At 38.0% G+C, this 20,685-nt stretch overlaps 1 protein-coding gene across 1 annotated transcript in view; it reads right to left on the reverse strand.

The window, feature by feature from the left end:
• The window catches only part of SEPTIN7 (septin 7), a 65,541-nt gene that overhangs the window by 28,884 nt on the left and 15,972 nt on the right, over nt 1–20,685 (reverse strand). The gene's annotated exons all lie outside the window — the stretch shown is intronic.

Here is a 20,685-nt window from a genome sequence, read left to right on the forward strand (position 1 = left end):
AAAGTATACAAAAGTGACACTTTCTGTTTAAGTTTTTGTATGCAGTGCTGTTAGCATGTTGACCTAAACGGAAACAGTCACACAGAAATTTGCTCTTAAACTAACAAATTTGAGTGCAAAGTACTGGTAACATACTTTCACCGAGGGGGAAGAAAGAGCTGCACTGCCTGCACACTTTGAAAAGAAAAAACCTAACCTGCCAAACCTCCCCATCCCCAAATACTGGTTGATTTAAAGACAAAACTCAGAAAGCTTCACAATTTGTCTTAAGATACATGTCCTGGGTTAATGCAAATAATCGAAAGTTACAAAACAGAAAGTAGTTATGGACCTCAGCAGACAAGACCTTGTCTCCGCTGTAATAGCCATCTCGGTTTCATACACAAGCTAGCTTATACACATCAGCCATCTCGATTACAACAGTGTAGCTCAAAGTCTCTGAAGCACCGAACACAGCAATCTGATTAGCTGTACTGTAAACGGATTAGCAGCTGATGAAATGCTGCAACCAGAGCTCCTGCAGGCTGGCTGGCTCCCTACCTTATTAGCAGTGCTTGTTCTTCAAACCCCATCCTGTGCGACAGATGAGCTAAGCCATGCTGCAGGCAGGCTCTGGCTACGGCCAGGAAGATGGGCTGCATCAGCCAAGGAACCAAGGAGATGCTCATGTCATAACCTCAAGACAGCAGTGCTGAGAACAACTAACCTCAACACAACAGCTATATGCAAGCAAGAAGAGACAGGTTTGCTGACAAGCATTTCATTACTACCACTGCAAATTTTGCCTTTTTCTGTGTTCAGATGCAATAGACATTTCAGAACTACGTGGTAAATACAGTGCCTAAAAGTGTCTGGTTGTAAGGGATGCACGTCTTCTACTCTGCACCACAAAATCTTTAGGGCAGGGTCAGCTGCAGCTGAAAGACTTCCCTACCCAGCCTGCAATAGAAAGAAGCTTCTGAAAGCACAGCTTTCCAAACTCACAGCTTCAGCCAGTTTGAAGCTTAAACTTCTCCATCTCACAACTCTGCTCAAGACGCACATATCATTCCAGTTAAATTGCCGAGTTTTTCATCCACCCTACTGAACCTCTCAAGAGGAGGGCTCTGATTTCACAATGTACAACTCATATCCTTTCAGCATACATCGCTTTTTTAGTTGACCATTATCTTGCAAAAGGCTCTCCACTGCACTATTGAAAAAAATTGTGTATCAGATCCTATTTCAATATACAAAAAGGGCTGCCCTTTCTTCTCCCTTCTATTAGGGCTATTGCTTGTCTTACCATGCTACAGAATTTGAAGTGGAAAATGCTCAGAACAACCACTTCTCCTGAAAAATCACAGCGCTTGTCAAGTTGCCATTGAAATTGAACATATGGAAATAAGATTTTCAGGTTTGAAAGAATGTGATGGAAAACCAGCAGCTTGCCCTAGATGGTTCCTGCAGCTGTGGCACTCCATACCAAGTAGTTCCTGAACTGCTGAAGCATTATGCCCTGATAGATTTCAGGTTTGTTCCCCTGCCCCCCGCTTGCTTACAGTAGCAAGGATGGGAAGGCAGTTTTGAGCTGGAATTAGTGAAGACAATTTATTTTAGTGAAAAAGGTATTTATGCACCACCTTGTTCCCACAGGCGTCCATCATCCTTGATACCCATACCCATGCTAACTTTAATCAGCCAGTGCTGATTATAACAGTTTAAACTGCTTAACTGCTAGCAGTATTACATGTGTTTGCATTACTACACCAACCCTGGTTGCAGTTGCGCTTTAGAACACATAACAGTCAACACTTACAATCATAGTAAAAGGCTGTAGTATCAAATAAAACAATTATACTGAAACTGTAGGTAAAAAACCATAACTGCAACACTGAATATTGTACTATGGGGAGTCATGCTGCTTCCACTGTAATCAAACAGGAATTTCTCTGCTGGTTACAGAGGAAGCAGAATTAGAGAAACCAAATGTATTCGAACAATTCTAGCAGCCTTTTTGGACACATTAAAATATTCTGATCTTAGCTAGAAATATGTTAAGGAAAAAAATAAATCTACAAACAAAACCTTCTGTTCTTCCCTATCTAGAACCTTGCTCAACCCAAATTCACTTGAAAGGATTCCCTACTGGAAAGGCTGGGAATGCGGCTTCCAAGGATGCAATGGGCTATGAATACAACAAACAAAACACCAAGGAACAGGGAAAACAAGTGGAATTTACTTTGCCTTAATATGGGGAAAAAATGCAAAAAAGTGCATCCCAAATAAAATGCATCTTTCCGTTCTCAGTAAGCATTTCTGATGAGATTTTGCCCTTTCACCATTATACAAAGTGGCGTAAGGACACAATGTAATAGAATCATTTCAGCAGTAATAACGTTCAATCACTCAATGCGTCATGATGCAGTTTGATCTAGCTGCCTAATTTAGAGCAAGTGATTTTTAGAAATACCCTATGTCTTTGTTTTCAGCATGAAATGTTTTGTTTCAAAAAGAAAGAAAAAAAATACTTTGACATTGCAGGGTAATCCTGAATCCAAGAGTTTAATTATTTTTGGTATCCAGCTACTGCTTTTACCTTGCCCTCACCCTCCTACTAAATGTTTCATATATACTCCCAAGTTCTTCTGAACAAATACACAGTTCTTTTTCTTCATTGTTTTGTGTCTCCTGTTTATCAACAAATTAGTATTTAAAAAATTCAACGTTTTTCTGAAGTTATTTTTCATTCAAATACATGGAGGTGGCCACTCTTTTTGCTAAAAATAAGCACATACTATTACTAACATACTCCTGTCAATCTTGCAAAGGACAGAATCTTTTGTCAGCCCTTTACAGGGCTAGGAAGAATTCCAACTCTTCTCAAGTCTATCTAAATGCCTGTACAAATCTTGGAGCTTTTCTTATACACTTGGGTTAACAATGACCTGTCAACAATTAGCCTCTTCATGTAGATGGCCCATGACATGCAATTTAAAAATCAACCTTGGATAGCAAAATTCCTTCTTCTGTGAACAAAACACTGATCCGGTACTTCCCTTTTTCTCTACACACATGAGACTATCTGTAACATGAGAAGGGAGACAAAAAAGCCTACCCCAATACATTCACAGGTTTTTCTTTTATATCTCAGACACATTTCGGGGTAGGGGTGTGTGTCAGTGACACCACCAGCAAACACCGAAATGATTTGCAAAGCTTGGTTTATAGTCTCCAGAATAATATTAAAGCACATAAGTACGGAGAATTAACAATTAAAAAAACGGAACAATTAAGTGCAATCTATGGGAATGGGGGGGAAGCAATGCTGAAGAGACAAAATAAGTAACTCGGGTGGCTCTCAACTGAACTAGATAAATCTTTCACCTTCATTTCCAAATCACACGCTGTAAATGAACCAGAAATCCTAATCTGTGATAACCTGTTATAGAATCTACCCACAGCTAAATTGCAAGTGTTCAATACGTGTTTTTTTCTAGTTCAACTCCTATCCATCAGATCTTTCATTGACTTTATTACTACAAAGAAACTTAAACTGCAAGAATCTCCTCCCTATGATAATAGAAATGAATTGTTATCCTTAAATCTTAACGATGATGATTTTTTTCACCGTTCATTGTTGTGGCATGTTGAGAACGTGGCATATTTCCAACCTCCTCCAACTTTTCAGCCTCCGCCATTCTTAGTCAAATACCTACAAGAAATGGACAAGCAGCCCAGTCCAACCCAGCTTCCAGCTTTATATCTAACTCCTGTTGGAGACTGCTGTTTTCTCATATTGCATCCCCTGATAACATACCACACTACATCTTCTACCTACCATATCACTCTGAAAAACCAGGACCAGTTTTCTGCTGTGATCTCCTAGTATTTTTAGGATCTTGTTTTCTAAAAATCAACACCCTGAATTTAAAGGCATGACTTGCATTCTTAGATTTATGATTCCATGTGAGAGTTCAGGAAATACATCAAGTGATCAAGATCACTAGCCAATACAGAACATTCTCAGTGTGCTCTCTGCATGTCTTATTTTCCTACCTTTTCATTAAGTAAGAAAGAAATTACTCTTGCAGAAATCACCAGAAGTTTTTCTATTCTTCACTAACAATTACTTGGCTATCTATCAGTCAAACAGTCTTTCATGCTCATGCCCTGTGACAGTTAACTGCACCACTGGGAAAGTGACCACATGTGCCATCTGTACTTAGGAATTTCAAGTTGCTTTCCCAAGCTCCAGGTGGACTACAAGACTGCCTAGGAGCCACCCATCTGCAAGGAAAACACTTTTGGTGATCACAGCATTGTAAACTGAGGCTTCAGTTAAATCGCTCGAAGAACTATGCTTCATGTATTGTCACCAAGAAGACGACCCAGTCTCCGTCACTGTATCCATTCAATAAGAATGGTAGGAAATGCAGATTCAGAAGGTGCTTTAACTGCTAACAGCTCTGGTGGGTGAGAGACGGTAACTCATCCTAGTAGGGCTTGTAGCTTATTAGAGACAAGCCACCAACACCAAATGTCCCAGGGTAAATGAGTTTTCTACAAACTGCACAATTTTTTTTCAAAGCTTACGCTGCATTCTAAATAGAAGTCTGTATTTAGAGTTACTTGATATAAACAGCCAAACACAAGCTGCAGATGCTTTACTGCTTTATCAGAATGAAGATATCCAACAATAGGTTTCTTCTAGAATGTGAGGGAACAGATTTTTAGTGCATTAGATAGCCCCGAGAGTTATTATAAAGGGATCAAATGCAACAGAAAAAATGTTGTACTTCTCCACAACTTACATATACAGTATGTTTACATCAAAGCATACTTTATTTTTAGCAGATGAGCCAGTTTCTTCATGTAATTTTTTCAATTGTATGAATTGTAATTATTGTGACAGTTTTTGCTTAAAATATAATCCCATCAGTTTGATGCTGGTGACTCAGAGAGGGGTAGAAAGCTTGTCAGAAGACATAAAAAATACTGCATTTCATCTTCTTTCATCCTTGTACAATTCACAGTTTATGTGCACGACAGCACCTGCAGCTTTATGCAAATGTGCAATGGCTTTGATGGCACCGTCAGACACAGTTTTTTGCTTTTATACAGAAGGGAAGCTCCATGAATAATCAAAGAGCCTGAAATACACCAAATGGTATGACGGAACCGTCCTCTTGCTGAGGGGGAATGATGCTCTGCCATGTCATTATAGATGACCACAAAAATGGAGACTACAAGATGCTTTTAATTTTAAGTCTGATTTTAGAAGCTTTCGTAAAGGCTAGTTCCTGTCTTCAGCACTCTACAAAATACGAACCACCATTTCGATAAACATACAAGTACATCCAAATGAAACCCAACAGGAGGAGGGGTGGGAGCAGCACGGTGCTACTCCGCTGCTCACATGTATCTACAAGTTCCACACAGGACAGTGTCATGCAAAATCTTGCAAAAAGTTCAACTTTGTATTTTACAGACATTTATAAAGGAAAGAAAGCCAAAGCTCCACCAATTCACAACCTGAATTTGGAGCATAAATTATGGAAGTAACACCTGTTAGAACCACAAAGCTGATCCTAGCAAGACAGAATAACAGGGAAGTCTACCAGTGATAAATTCACTTTTGTCTATCAGCAACTGCATCAACAGCAACAGAATTTCAGCATTCAGTATACAATAACACAACTTAATCAGTTTTCTTAGAGCAAAATTTAAATTTTAAGTGCAATAACGGAAGACAGATTCTTGGCATATGGTTCTTGTCACAGATGCCGTTTAAATAATTCAGAAGAGCCATTAAAAGCAGGGAAGAGAAGTACTTCAGAAGAATATTGTAATAGATTCTAGATGGCATTTTTCAAGTACTATTATTTCCCCTCAAAGGAAAAGCAGGTTCCAGCTTTCTACAACTGACAGAATAAATGGCCATGAAAAAATGGCTTAACTTCACAGGTGAGATAATGGCTGCTGCCAAAAGAAATGGTCCCCTACTCCCAGCCCACCACTTGCACTAGAATTCATAAGGCAGCACAGTGAGGCAAAAAGCGATCCAGCAAACCAGAGCAGTAGGGGCTTGAGGATGAGAAAATGAAGGGAAAAAAGGCACCAGACAGAGGAGGTAAGTCAAATCTACAGGTTTGCAAAAAGAGAGGAGGGTAAATGTAAAAATTTTTTACTTAAAACTAGACTTCTTCTCCGCAACAGAACAACCACGACCAATTCACAAGTAAAAAATTTGTGGCACTTCATGAAGAAAGTCACATTTGCTTTAATTACTTACATAGGCTTTCCTCCTGAGAAATAGCATGTCTGCAAAGTAGCCATTTAAAATACGATATGTTCTTTAATTAATCATGAGGCAAAGGAAGCAAGTTTTCAGTTTTTTAAAAAAAGTTCTAGTCTAGTAAAACCAAGGAACTGAAATCACAAGTTTCTTCATTTTTAGTTTTTCAGCATGACTGCAGATGAAAAAAAAACACTCCACAGCAATAGTCTACCCATATCTAGTACCAACAGCTTAAATGTGACAACCTGGGCTTCAGCATCCAAGCTTGCATGGAACTATAGATACACAATTAGCAGCTGCAGCCCAGGCTTGCCAAAGTTATACTAGTTAAAAGAAAACTCCTATGTCTGATCAAGCTGTAGTCGTACTGCAATGCAGTTTCTGAGACGTTACAAACAACAAGAGGTTGTCAAAACTGACCTACATGGAAAATCTGAATGCACAAAGCTATCTGTGAAGTAACTGGGTTAAGGGATTCAACTAGAAATGACAGAAGCTGCAGAGCTCCAGGACACCAAATCTTCTACGGTTAAACCCCATAATCGGCATATACCTTGAGTTTTCACAGGCTTTGACAAAGCCAAAATAAAGAGCCTTCACAAGAATAGAAAAAAAAAAAACATATTACTTCAAAATGAATGAAAGAGGAATAACAACAGTTGTGAAAATGCTAAAGGAGGGTGCTCTTTTTAAGCCTAAGAAAGCATACATCTGAGACCACCACTCCTTGGTCTAGAAGAATCATCTGTCTAGAGAAAGCTGCTGAGCTGGAGTTGCTCTCTGGGGACATACGCAATGACAAATAAATCGATTAAATTCCCCAATTATATGAATTAAAAAAAATATATAGAGATAAAGATGATAGGAACATGCAAATTGTCATCTATACAATCTATACATCACTATTGATGACTAATTGTACAGCATTTCCACAACATAATTTCTAATATTTGCTGGCTGAAGAATGAAAGGTACTTTAATCAGCAGATCACAGATTAATTAGTCACAGCAGGATCTTTCATTACTTGAGCAGAAATAAAACCCACACAGCTATCTACATGCTGATGAGAAAATAACAAAAGTGCGGTTGGATTAACTGCAAGACTAAAATACTTGACACAGATACAGGGTTCAACACCTTAAAGACAGTATAGCTTGCATTACTCACATTTCACTTAAGAAGTATTACAGATCAACTCAAGCAAAAGGAGATAAAGGTGAGACACTTTAGGCAGGATGTTACTCAAACAAACCACCCAACAATATACATCTGAGGCATGAATATCCCAGAAATATTCAAAAGGACAAAAGAGAAAATTATTTTTATTTACATGGAAACTATTGTCTCTACGTAACCGTACAAAAAGCACCTAGATTGACTTACTCAATACTGCATCAGTTCTTCCCTTGAAAATTTACGCATGAACACAGTAAAACCTACTGGAAGTAAGTGTTGAGCACTCTCAAAATATGCCAGGTAGGACATTCGGCTATTAAACCAGCCCATAAAAATCTGTCAGAGGACTGAATTTAGAAGATTCCTAGTGCCAGTCCAAATTTCTTTCAACATCTTATACCTTGTCTCTTGATGCCTTCTCCTCTTAATGTCTTTAGAAGCACTTGTTATTATAGGCAGCACAAAGGAAACTATGTTAGGACAAGACACTTAACTGGCACAAGCAGCAAAAAAAAGTTATAGATAGCTTGACAGGATTCTGCAAATTTACACCAGTGATGTTATTTTGGGGCAATAAGGAATGAAAAGTTAGGGGAACGTCATTTGCAAGTTAGGATAATTTTGCTTTTTTAGTATTTGGTCTAGTGTTATTCAAGAAGCAAAAGGATCCGAGAGATGAGCTCTGCTGGATATGCTGCTGCCACTTCTATGTAACCTTGGCAAAATACACAAATTTGATAACTCAGTTACTTAGGGGTGGGTTACATGTTTTTGTTACCATAAGACAGCTTCCACTGTAGTCATAAAAGTGGCTGTTTTATGTCTAACAAAGGCTGAGATAGGTTGGAATAAGCTTGTGTTGTCAAGACTATACGCTTTTTAATATGTTGAGAAAACTGGTTTGCTTAAGCCCTAAGCCATTGCTGCCACCACTATTTAGTTTTCTAATAATTACTTAGAGGAAAACTGAGCTGCTTTTATAGCCAACAAGAGAAGTATATATTTACAAAGCTGAAAGGAAAATGGATAGGTTTGATAGGTGATATCTTAAGACCTGTTTAATGAGCTTGCTATGTTTTGCAGTGGATGAGCATGAAGGACAGACGCGGGAGGTGGATCAGGACTCCTTCTGGAATTCCTGCCAGCTAGGGAGGACACAACCCAGAGCCAAGGATGCAGAATCGGGTAAGTCACAGGCTTGTCCTTTACAGAAGGTGAAGATGATAGACAGTGAGTTTAGGCACGAGAAATACAAAACATAATTCTTAAAGTATTTTCTTACATAAATTCTTAAATCATTCAGTCAAATGCAATGAGAAGAAAAATACTAACTTAGTAAATTAGTGAAAATCTGACATCCTCTCTAGTCTCTCAACATCGCTGAGTGGTCAGCTATTGGTTTCTGTGATGCCTGGCACCAATGCGGCAGAAAAGTGATTAATAAATACTTGCCATTAGCCAGTTTCCTCTAAATTAGCGATTCTGTATATATTCATAGAAACATAGAATAGTTCAGATTAGAAGGGATGTTAAAAATCATCTAGTTCCAACCCCCCCGCCATGCGCCTCCAACTAGACCAGGCTGCTCAAATCACAGAATCATAGAATGGTCAGAGCTGGAACAGACCTGAAAGATCATCTAGCTCCAAGTTCCCTGCCATGGGCAGGGACACCTCCCACTAGCCCAGGTTGCTCAAAGCCCCATCCAGCCTGGCCCTGAACACTTCCAGGGATGGGGCATCCACAACTTCTCTGGGCAACCTCTTCCAGTGTCTCACCACACCCTCACAGTAAAGCATTTCTTCCTATTATCTAATCTAAATCTCCCCTCTTTCAGTTTAAAACCTTTACCCCTGATCCTATTGCTCCACTCCCTGATAAATTAAGTAAATAAAAAATAAATATCCCACATTTTTGTCAGCAGCGTGTGCCTCCAAGACCTAAAAAATTAAGAAATCTTGCAATTTCTCCTTCATTACAGTGTGATGGCATACCTTTAAATTAGCCTTTTTTAATACTAAGTATTACAAAATCTCACCTCGTCTCCTGTTTCAGTATTCGTGCTACTCTAAGGATCTGAGTTTCAACCATGGATTTTAAAGTTACTTGCTTTTGTAGGGCTATCAGCACATGAAATATTCCAATAATTTCTACATTCTGTAAGGTAGAATATGAGGATACCACCTTTGCAGCACTATGGATTTTCGTTTTATCTGAACTTCAAAAATCTGCATTTAAAAAGTGTCATGTTACTCTCCCACAGCAAAAAGCTTCCCACTCCTCATGTGCCATGTTTAAGAATTTGCTTGAGTAATCATCAGATTCTTATTCAAGTTTGTTGTTGAAAGTGGTATATCATATACTTGTTCATACTGAAACAGTAATTCTACTAATGAGACTTTAAAAAAATAAGAAAAGCTTCAGTGATGCATGGAAGTCCAAATAAAATACATATGATTAACATGTAGTTATTTACAGTTTAAGATATGTGAAAGCTCCCCATTTAATAAAAACTTTGGGAGTCATTTGAAAATACATAGAAATAAGACTTCCACACCCCACAAATGTTTTATTTGAAACACAGATCCTAAACAACTGATTTAAAGCCAAGACTGTATGTATGCTAAACGATGCGTCATTTACAAAACCTTCAGTTGTGCTTTTTAAAACAAGGAACAAAGACTCGCCTTCATCCTACACCACACTGGGCAGCTGCAACAACCAGCGTTTCAAAAAAGTGTTAACTCAAAACCATATTGCCAAAGTGTAGTTATGTACCCATTAACATCAGCTGATTTGATGCATGACTTAGCTGAGCAGTGCTATATGTTGTGCTCTTCCTCTGAGCTCTCAAAAATTTCAGACACTTATAGATCTACAAAATACAATTTTTAAACACTTACCCAGGATTATTTTTCAATCACATCCTACAAAACTGACTAGTGCATATTTTTAGTATGAAGGTATCCACAGCATAAGCTGCTCTTCCAACTATAGAAGTCTTAAAATTCTTCAAGGAAAAATAATCTCAGACGTAAATGTAGATCCTTCATTACAACCACCTCAGTATAGTCTGTAATTACAATGCTGAATATTTTTAGCCAAAGCAAGCATTATTTCAATGCAACCAAGGCTCATTTTGACAAGTTTCTGAAACAAATGCCTAGTCACTGTCATATCAACCAGTACTGCTACCAAAAAAAATAAAATACCAGCCTCCGTGCCACCCCTTCTTTATGCTGACACAAGATTTTTCTTTTGCCATGTTGCAAACGGACTGAAGACTAACCTTCCTTGCAGCTCCCAGAGAACTATCCAGCTGGATTCGCACACTAATCCAATTTGGGCCAAGTGCTATTAGTTCTTCCAGCAACAGCACAGACTTAGGCCAGGTTAAAATCTGAACTTCAGCCTAGAGGAACAGCTGCTATTGTTGGATCACAGTTTTTCCTAATTAAACCAGAATGACACTTCATAAATGTCACTGAGTTGAGGCCTGTATGTCTCTTCAAGTACTTAAAAATGATGATGAATCATTTCTGTACTCTTAATTACACAACTAACACCCTCTACATCAACCAAACTTTCCCATCCAAGCATCTTCAAAAGGTTGTTAACTATATTAAGAAACAGCGTGAAAAGGGAATTCCAGAATCCGTAAAAAAAGACGACTCACTAAAAAAAAAAAAAAAAAAAAAAGAGAGAAAAAAAAAACAACGAAAACCACCCACCCCAAAAATAACCTCTACAGAAAAATGAGTTGAAAAGAGGCTGACCACATATGGAACACACAGCTTAATTTTTTCCCCTTCACTTTGTTCTGTTTTTCATTAAGCAAAATAAACCCTTAAAGTTTTGGGGGTTGGTTTTTTTTGTTTTGTTTTGTTTTTTTGCCCCAACAAAAAGCGCTCATCTCATTTTCCTAAAAGTCACCATAACCTGGTTTGGGAAAAAAAGCTGGCAAGCACACAATACTGAAAGGAAAATACTAACTAAAATGTTACATTTTTTAAAGATATACAATTACTAAAGAGATAGAAAAAAAAATGAGAAAAACACAAACCTTGAAATAAACAAGTCTAATAGTGACTTCAGTGCCACATTAAAAAAAGTGGTTTTCTGTACAGTGTTTTATCCATTAACATCTGTGACGCTAGTCGTCCTTGCCATGTTCCGATGGGAAACCTCTCAAAGGAACCAGCAATCTTGGAGACAGCAGCTCTAGTTAATTTTCCAGTGGTAACTTTATGATGGTCACCTTACAGATCTACGAACATTAACATGATCAAAGGAGGACTGGAGAAGGACAGTTTGCCACATCAGATTGGTTGGTGGAAAAAGAGCCATGCCAAAGAAATCCACTGGTATCAATATAAAAAAAAAAAAAAACAGTCAGATGAGGTAAAGACCTACAAAACAGAGTCATGGTTAAGGCAGCAACTGCCAAGGAATTTGCATTGATTCTAATATTTTTGAAAAGGAAGATGCAAGTCTGGATTCTTCTGAGCTGTTTCCAAATGCTATGGCTAAAATAGGTCATTGTGTGGTACAACATCCTTGTAAAAAGGAGGGGGAACTTTTACAGTTTCAATAACGTCAGTTATTGTTCAAACTTGTTATGATGAAAAAAACATGGCAAGTTTTTTACTTGAATATCCAGAGTGTTATCGGGAACTCAGTTCTCAAAAGCAAAGGCAAGCCAACAGCCAACTCAAGTTCACAAACATGAAGGCCTAAATGAAGCAGCCTAAAAGATAGGCAATGAAAAGGAAGAAGCCACTAGATTCATTGGTTATGTTGCACCATAAGGTGTCTCAAACATCAATACTCATCAGAAGGTAACCCAACACGTAAGCACACACCAGAATCAATAGAAAACCTGGGGTCAGGATGAGGGGAACTGGGAGAAGAGAAAGCTGGCAAGTTGTCAAAAAGTACAAGGAATTTTGAATAAAATTGAAAAATAAGCTGCTATCTGTGTCTGAAAACAATACCTATACGCAGGCAGCCCCTATCTGTGCTGCTTCTGAACAAAACATCTCAACAGTGAGCCACTTAAGCCACGCATCGTAGTCAGAGAGAATGCAAGGACAAGAGTCCTAAACAGAGCATCATACCAAGAGAGCAGTACTAGACACCCCAGCACCCAATTATGCCTGAGTGAAATAGTCCTACAGCAAAATCAATCATAAAGCTGTGGAAAATGGTTTTAGGCAAGATTCGGAATTCAGCAAAGATCTCTGCTGCACTGACCTGTGTTACAGTGTACATCAATAAGCCCTCTGCTCTCCCAAGAATACTCCTTCCAAAAATAAACTCACCATAAACAACCACAACAGACTTCCTCTTTATAGTATGCTTTTCAGGTTAACTGCTTTTTACAGTTTGATCTAAACTCATCTAGACTGTAAAATAAAGATCAAGGTTGTCACTACCACCCCTCCAAAAAACATAATTTTTCCTTCCAAATTTCCATGAAGGTGTTTTGTGTTGTTTTTTTTTTTTTTTCCCCCCTCTCCCCAGTCATCTCTAATAATGCTTCACTTGAATTATAGGCCTAAATTGCTCCAGACATAATTCAGGTACTGAAATGACCAACAGAGTTATTTGTAATTCGACATAACCTGATATTTTACCTCCCGAGTTACATTTCACAATATTCTCCTCTCCATCAATTGGAGATGCAGCACTGCAATCTCTACTGGGATGCTGTACTTTTTCTCTCAACTATGCAGGTAATTTGAAAAATAAAATTAAAAAAATCCTTCTTTACTAGCTAACTTCCTGATTACTGGAAAAGGAGCATCCTCCTGCTTCAAGCCTGCTGCAAAAAGAATGAGAAGCATACTCTTATCTTCTTAGATTTAAGGGCTTCCCCTCTCCCCATCGTGACCATGAACTGTGTCTTTTCTGCTGCTTAAAACAATCCTGAAGGACTGGACACAAAGTTAGCATATTTCTGGGTCAAAATTTTTCCTAAAACATGCCTAGCTATGATTCTGAAAGGAGTCATTTAAAGCGTATTCAACGAAGATGAAGTTGAAATGCTTCGTTAAAATGCTTCGTTAAAAATGAAGTATTTCAACCAGCCACTCCTGAGGTCCTTGTACCAGGCCTACTGAAGATATTTCAGCAAAAAGTATATGCTATAGTTGAGGTTTTTTGGGTTTGTTTGTTTTTGGGGGGACTTCATTGCAATGATTAAAAGGGCTAGTTACCATGAGTGAGGGAGATCAGATAAAGTGACCTGTATGGCTTCTTCCCGTCCCAAAGCATAGATTTTTTTAAAAATTATTATTTATTTATTTAAATATAAACAGCCCATAAGGAGTTACATTAAGATCTTTAAAATGATCGGACAACAGTAATGTCTGCAGCACAGGAAAAAAGATAAAGGTCATTTTCAGCTACAGTGCCTCTGATAGCAGATACAAGATACTCTTCAGCATTAAATTTGTTATTTCAAGTCAGGTCAGATTTGCTCAAAGCTACATTGATTTCACAGCATTTGTGCAGAAGCACAAAAAAAAAATATTGGTCATATCTTTATTACCAACCAGATTTTAAAGAGATTTCACTCATTTCTTTTTGCTTTTAGGATCAATTTCCTGATCTTAATGATCGTTACAGCTATTGGCCTTTACTCATCAAACGCTTGTAAGCCCCTCGAGTCTACTACAGATATACCATACCTACATTCCTGTGTGCTTCTACATGCCTAACTGACCATCTTCTGTCACAAATGGGAACAGGAGGGGAAAAAAAAAATATAATTAAAACCCCAACATCCATCAAAGAGGAAAGAGAACTACCTGGTAATTTCCTCATTAGGAAAAGCAAACACAGCAAGCCCGCTGCAGATCCTCAGGTGCTGTCTGTCTATGCTGAACACCTTGACATTTATGGAATTAAGACCAACAAGCTCGAAGTTTTTACCACTGACAAGTTCGCAAAAGTTGGCAAAGCAATCTATCACTAAAATGCTGTCGGAACTACTCTGGCTAATTCAATTTAACTGGAAATGTTTAAGTTACAGCTTACAGCCCGTGTGTTAAATAAGTTATATGCTTTTATGGATTCTCAGAGTTTCTACATAAAAAAATCCACCAGACATCTAAAACTTGTTACTAGACATCTTGCTGCTTTTTCTCCCTTTAAAGAAATCAGCATCCCTTCACAGAAACTATGAACTACTTCCTACATACAAGAAAAGCCAAATACTGCAAAATTTGCATGAAAAGTTGTACTACAGGAACTAATTAAGACTTGACTACACCTAAGGCCACATTTACACTTTTACTGGAATAACCACTACAATCAGAAAAATTGTATTCATTTGTAAATGTTTAATATGGGCTTGATTGCAACCATACACTTACAAAAACATTTATAAATTTTATGCGTTATTACCATACAAGTTGTGCTATAACTGGCAGAACCGAGTTTGGTTTTCTAGACACCAGTGGCAATCCCCTTCTACCAAGCAGTTAGTGCAGTTCCTCCTTCAGCCCTCTTGCCTCTCTCTCTTCCTGTAAAGCACCCTCAGTATAAGCCTCAAGGCAGACAGACTGAATGCCAAATAGCAAATGGACCCTATTAGATGTAATCCTAGAGAGAATCTCCTGATCTAATACTTTTTCTGAAAGAAATTCAGTTCATATGCTGCCAGACTGCCCCATGATGTGAATGAAAGCCCCATACATGGGAAAAAAGGGAGATTCACTTCAGAAACGGAATTAAGCCCAGAGCTTAAACTCCCTTGTAGATGCAACCATACAGCATGCTGTTTCGCCAGACCAGAAACACAAGTGAGACCTGCTGGCCAGTAATACTTTTGCTAACAAATCAGCCAACTAACACCAACTGTAGAATAGAATAAGCTTATTTATACTGTCCCTCAAGAAGAGAAAAATCAGTGTCTTTGAAAAAACAGTGTCTATATAATTACATGACATTTCTAGTTTTCGGCACCTTTTGAAATTCTTCAAGAGGTCCCAGTATCATCTAGAGAGGTGGTGGAGTAAAAGGGAATTAACCACAGGCAGCATGATCACTTGGTCTTCCACCCATAAGGAAGAAAAACAAGTGTTCTAGTGCCAGACAAAAGGCATGAGGAAAAAACAGCATTGATACTTTACACAGACATCTGCAAACCCAAGGTAGGCTATAAAAGCACTAATTTTTAAATCTGAATGCAGAATACTTCCCCAGTCTCAAGGGGCTCTTTCACATAATCACTGCTGGCCTTAGTTATCTAAAAGCTTTTTCTGAGATAAACTATCCAATTATAGGGGCATAATTTATATTCAATCCAGAAAGGAAACAAACTTCCCTTCTCCCCTTTTCCTCAAAACTTAAGGCTCTGTCTTCCCACACTCAGGGAAGGGAGTGAGGAAGTAAGCTTTTATTCAACCAAGAGAGGAACACACCCAAAACAGTTTTTTCCTTATATTATACTTCATATACATCTGTATTAATGCTCTTGGACTCCAGCTTCCTTACACAGAGCCTTGCTGTTGGTCTGTTTACTTCTTTTCCCTTCAAGTGCAGAAGCATTATTTTCTCTACAGTAGAGCAGTACTTCCTAGTCCTCATCCTCTCAGACTACCAAAAGCCACCCCCGTTGAGTCAAAAGCCACTTTCGTCAACCCCACCAAGTCAGTGGTGGTTTGCCAACCAAGGCAGAAGGATTCACACAGAAGAGCAGAGATGCTCCCCATTCCAGAGCCAAAGCTGAAAATTACAATAATGTCAGTGCCTTGGAAGTGGAATATAGTTTTTGGGAGACACTAGTCGAACTCCACTATCAAACAGAGACTAGAAATTAGTTCTCTTAACCTTCTGTTCAGGAATCCCGCCCAAGAAAACAAACCTGAAATAGCCTATGTAAAACCATGCAATTTTTGCAACCACACTCCTACTCTCAGAGATTTCATAACCCACTGAATAAATTTTATTCACAATTCTAACATTAGTCCATTGACCCAGGCAGCAACAAGCTGCAGAATGTGGTCAGACTATTTTAAGTAGTATTTTGGCAAGTATATACGAGTATCTTACAAGAAAATGAATTTAGTACCTTTGGATCATAGGGGAGGAAACTTAATGCAATCTCTGTCCTCACAGTTCTGAAAATGAAGGATGGCACAGTACGTAGCAAACATACTCCTACCTGGCATGTGTTATGCACTAGATCTCATAAGACTTTATAAAAAACAACATATTTGAGAACCTTTTTGCATACAAGCTTTATGTAAAGCTAAATAAATCAGCATTACTGAAAAACAAAACAAAAAACCCCCACACCACTGCAGCCCTAAAGCTGTCCCTATCTTTTTCACTTGCTTCTTTCCAAAAGCACTATTGGACCCAAAGCATGGATTATTTTAGAACTTCAGTGCATCTTAGTAAGAAGGATCAACATTAAACAACTACTACATTTCATATATCCTCAAACAAAAAGCGCCAAGGAAAACATGCATATAACAAGACAGAAAGCTCTATTAATTCATCCTGTCCATAGCATACACAAACAGTGCTTAGTTTTGATTCATGACCAATGCTAACTACTAATTAACAGGCTTAGAACTGAGACACTAAGAAGTTTGTTCTGAAAGGCAAGCTAGAGTAGTTTCGACAAGCTTGAGTAGTTAAATTATCAACATAGTACAAGTCACAGTCACTATGCATAAACTCAAATATAGCCAACAGGGAATATAGAGATGGTAAAAATAAACAAAAAAAACCCCACCAAAATCCCCACACCTCCTTTCAAAAACAGCATTACACAACAAGTATGTACAGAAATAAAAAGGTAACATTTTACTGCATTTTATCAAAACTTATACTTAATACATAATTAATATATAAAGTATTCAGACTTGACTTTGCTACTTTGCAAGACTCTTACAAAACCAGCCAAAACACAGAAACATAATTTCCAGATGCAGGTTTTGTTTATGAAAAAATATAAACTCCATATTCCTATACTGAAGGTCTCTAGAACTAGCTTAGAATGAAATGAAATGTCTCAAAATAGCTGAAGGCAGCAAAGAACTTAGGAATAGCTTCCATGTAATTCTTTTGCATTCTCTACACACATACTGGACTCTGAAAAGAAAACCAGTATGTTCTGCTGTTCTGGATGCAGATGATTTATTATGATCTATAGTTTTAGATGGAGACTTCAGATTAAAGTGTTATCCCAAACATCCTCCTTTGAAGCCAGTAAACTGACTCAGCTTCTCAACAAGCTACAAGGCAAAAAGCGAGAAAATCCTTCATAATGGCAGAAGTTAATAGATCCATACCATGATTCAGACCACCACATCTGTGCAGGAACTAATTCTGCACTTAAGCTTTAAGGTGTCTTTGTTAGACATGACTCATGTAAATCAGAAAAAAAAAAAAAAAAAAAAAGAGGTACCCAGAGGATTACTGAATGTATGTAGTGATACTCTTACAACAGAAAGGACAGGACCAAAACACGTTTAAGCATTCAAAAGGAAACACCCAATGAGCTCACGTGCAACAAAAATGGCAAATAAGCTCCTGATGAAAGAGGTATGGAGAATTTATGCTTATAAAAAGGCCCCATGATACAACATTCAGACCAATTCCAAAAGCTTGAATGGAACATTGGCAATTACATTCATTCTGAACAGTGTCTATGCACAATGTCCCAGGCACAGTACCCACCCGACTCCGCCAGACAAAGAAGACTCACCCAACAGATCTGCTCTGTAACAAACCATGTTAAGTTGCACCGCATTTATCCTAACATTTTAGGGAAACACTGTATACCACCTCAACCTCACTCAACTGCATGACTGCGAAGTGTCCTCACCCGCGTTTGCAAGCACTTCAGTCACCTCAAAGATGACAAAAAGCTGTGGTATTCTGCAGGTTTGAGATATGAGAAATCCTTGTGGGTAGCAGGGTACCATCTGACAACCTCTTGTGGCATATTGCAAGAGGCTGAACAGAAATTCGCCTTTGTTAGCAGATCTAACCAAAGAAACTTCTCTACGAACCACAGTTCTCTCCCTACCTTATCACCAGCCAACGAAGGTGGTTCACACTTCTTCGCAGCACCCATCATTATATCTGAATTGTGGGATCCAAACCAAGACAGCAGTACAGAGCAGGAATATCTGTCCCAATCACATTTTTCCACCTTTTTATCCATGGAAATTCAATTACTAATTATTTTTGCAAATCAAAATTTGCATCTCAAGACTAAGCAGCAATAGAAGTTTCCTTTGTCTTCTTTTTTCACCGTCCTTTTCTGTACTTTCCCACCTTCACACCCAGCATATCAAGTCCTCGCTTTCTCCCAAAATAGCTTCAAGAACCACAGCTTTTGCTTGCTCCTAACAAGCAGTTAACTCTGAAGCTATACATATGTTTCGACATATGCAGTCACTTTGTTAGAATATGTGGAAAGAGCTAAAGATGTTTTTGAACAGTAAGTAATAAAAAAAGCCTTCCGGAAAGGGTCCAAAATACATCAACAAAGAAGCTGTAGCCAGAAACATCAGAAACAAGATCTCTACAATTTACTGGACATAAAAGGATGCTAAATATACTCAACAGTACTGCTATGACACAGCAGCTTGAACAAAACAGGTAGAAAGGCATGTAAGATATGGCCCTTGATCTTCCATTCTCAGAAGCATAAACATAATCAAGGCACAATTTAACTAAAAGTCGTATGTGATCATCTACAGAAACAAAGATGGTCTTTTTAGTTATCTTAGTCTTCTTAGCCAGAAAATAAAAATTTCTCAGTTGCTTATTTCTTTTTTTCAAGACACCTCATTTAAAAGCTTCTCACTGTATCAAGAAAACCCAGATGAGGTTTTTTTAATCGTTTTGGCTATACATAACAAAATCTGTCATAAAACTTCAGCTGCGAAGAGGCTTTATCTGAAAGGCAGAAAGGGCGGGGGAGAGGAATCTTACACAGCAAGTTGAGACTGCAGTTCACTACAAGTAAGAGAAGCTGCATATTTATGCCTCTTCATAATAAATAGGTAACATTGAAGGGGCCATGTACCAGTATATGCACCAGAAATATGTGAAAAAAACAGGTATTTTAAAAAGACAGAAAATGGGGAAAATTCTCAGGAGAGGAAATATACAGCAATTACTGCCAACCTAAATTTGGCATATACACCCACCTCTCTAAGAGATATTGCAATCTGCAATACTTCTAACTGTGTCAAAGTTAATCTTTTGTCTGTTCTGTAGAGTTAAAAGTGCTAAAGGTTCTCAAATTTTTATCTAGTAAGAGACAGCCTCAAGCTTCATCTAAAGTACACAGACAGTAGGTGTTGTTAGAACAATGTGTCTACCTGAAGAAAACTAACAGCTTTTAAGATGTGATGCTTTTTCTAGGAAGTACAGTTAGTACTGTATATACTTCTAGTATACCTGCAAAGGTCTAGTTCTCAGTAGCTGGACAATCAGTATACGGTTTTCTCCTCCTTATCAAAAACCTAAAAAAACAATGAGAAAAAAAAGCAAAACAAAAAAAAATCCCACCACTTTATTATTGATTGCATAGGGAAGGTGGTTCTGGAGAACTAGAAATTTTACAGCCGAGAATATGGACGAAAATGCATATTAAGCCTTTAATGACTTACCTGGGGAAAGAGGGCAACTTCAAGAGGAAGCATTCCATAAAGCACGAATACGAACAGCACATAGAACAAGTTAATGAAATGCCTCCACAAAACCACAAAATACAGTCAGTAAGAATTTGTCTTTACTGAGGCTAGGGCCCTAATTTTAGTGCTTATTTTTGTGTTGAGGATAACCTAATTTAGAAAGACATCTCTAAATTAAACCACTTAGAAACATGCAAACACGTAAAGAACACAACATCGTTATTGACGCATGGTTGTTGGGCTTTTTTAAAAATTACTGTTATTTCATTCAATAAGCTATTATTTAAATCTTAATCATATTCAACATTCACGAAATTGATTTTATTGTTTAAGCTGACAGCAGCAGTCAGTTAAGGAAACTGGTAAATACAAACCTATCTGAATAACCTTATTTGAATAAGCAGAAAAAATTCTCTGCATCTGCCATAAGCTCATCTTACTAGTAACACAGAAGCCTTTCTTGCCCTGCTTTCCAATAGCACTAAAAAAATGATGCAATAACTATCAGTTTTAAAATGCTAAAGGAATAAGATAATCAACTACAGGTTCTCTCATAA

The sequence above is a fragment of the Chroicocephalus ridibundus genome, chromosome 2 (assembly GCF_963924245.1).
Source record: "Chroicocephalus ridibundus chromosome 2, bChrRid1.1, whole genome shotgun sequence".
NCBI lineage: Eukaryota > Metazoa > Chordata > Aves > Charadriiformes > Laridae > Chroicocephalus > Chroicocephalus ridibundus.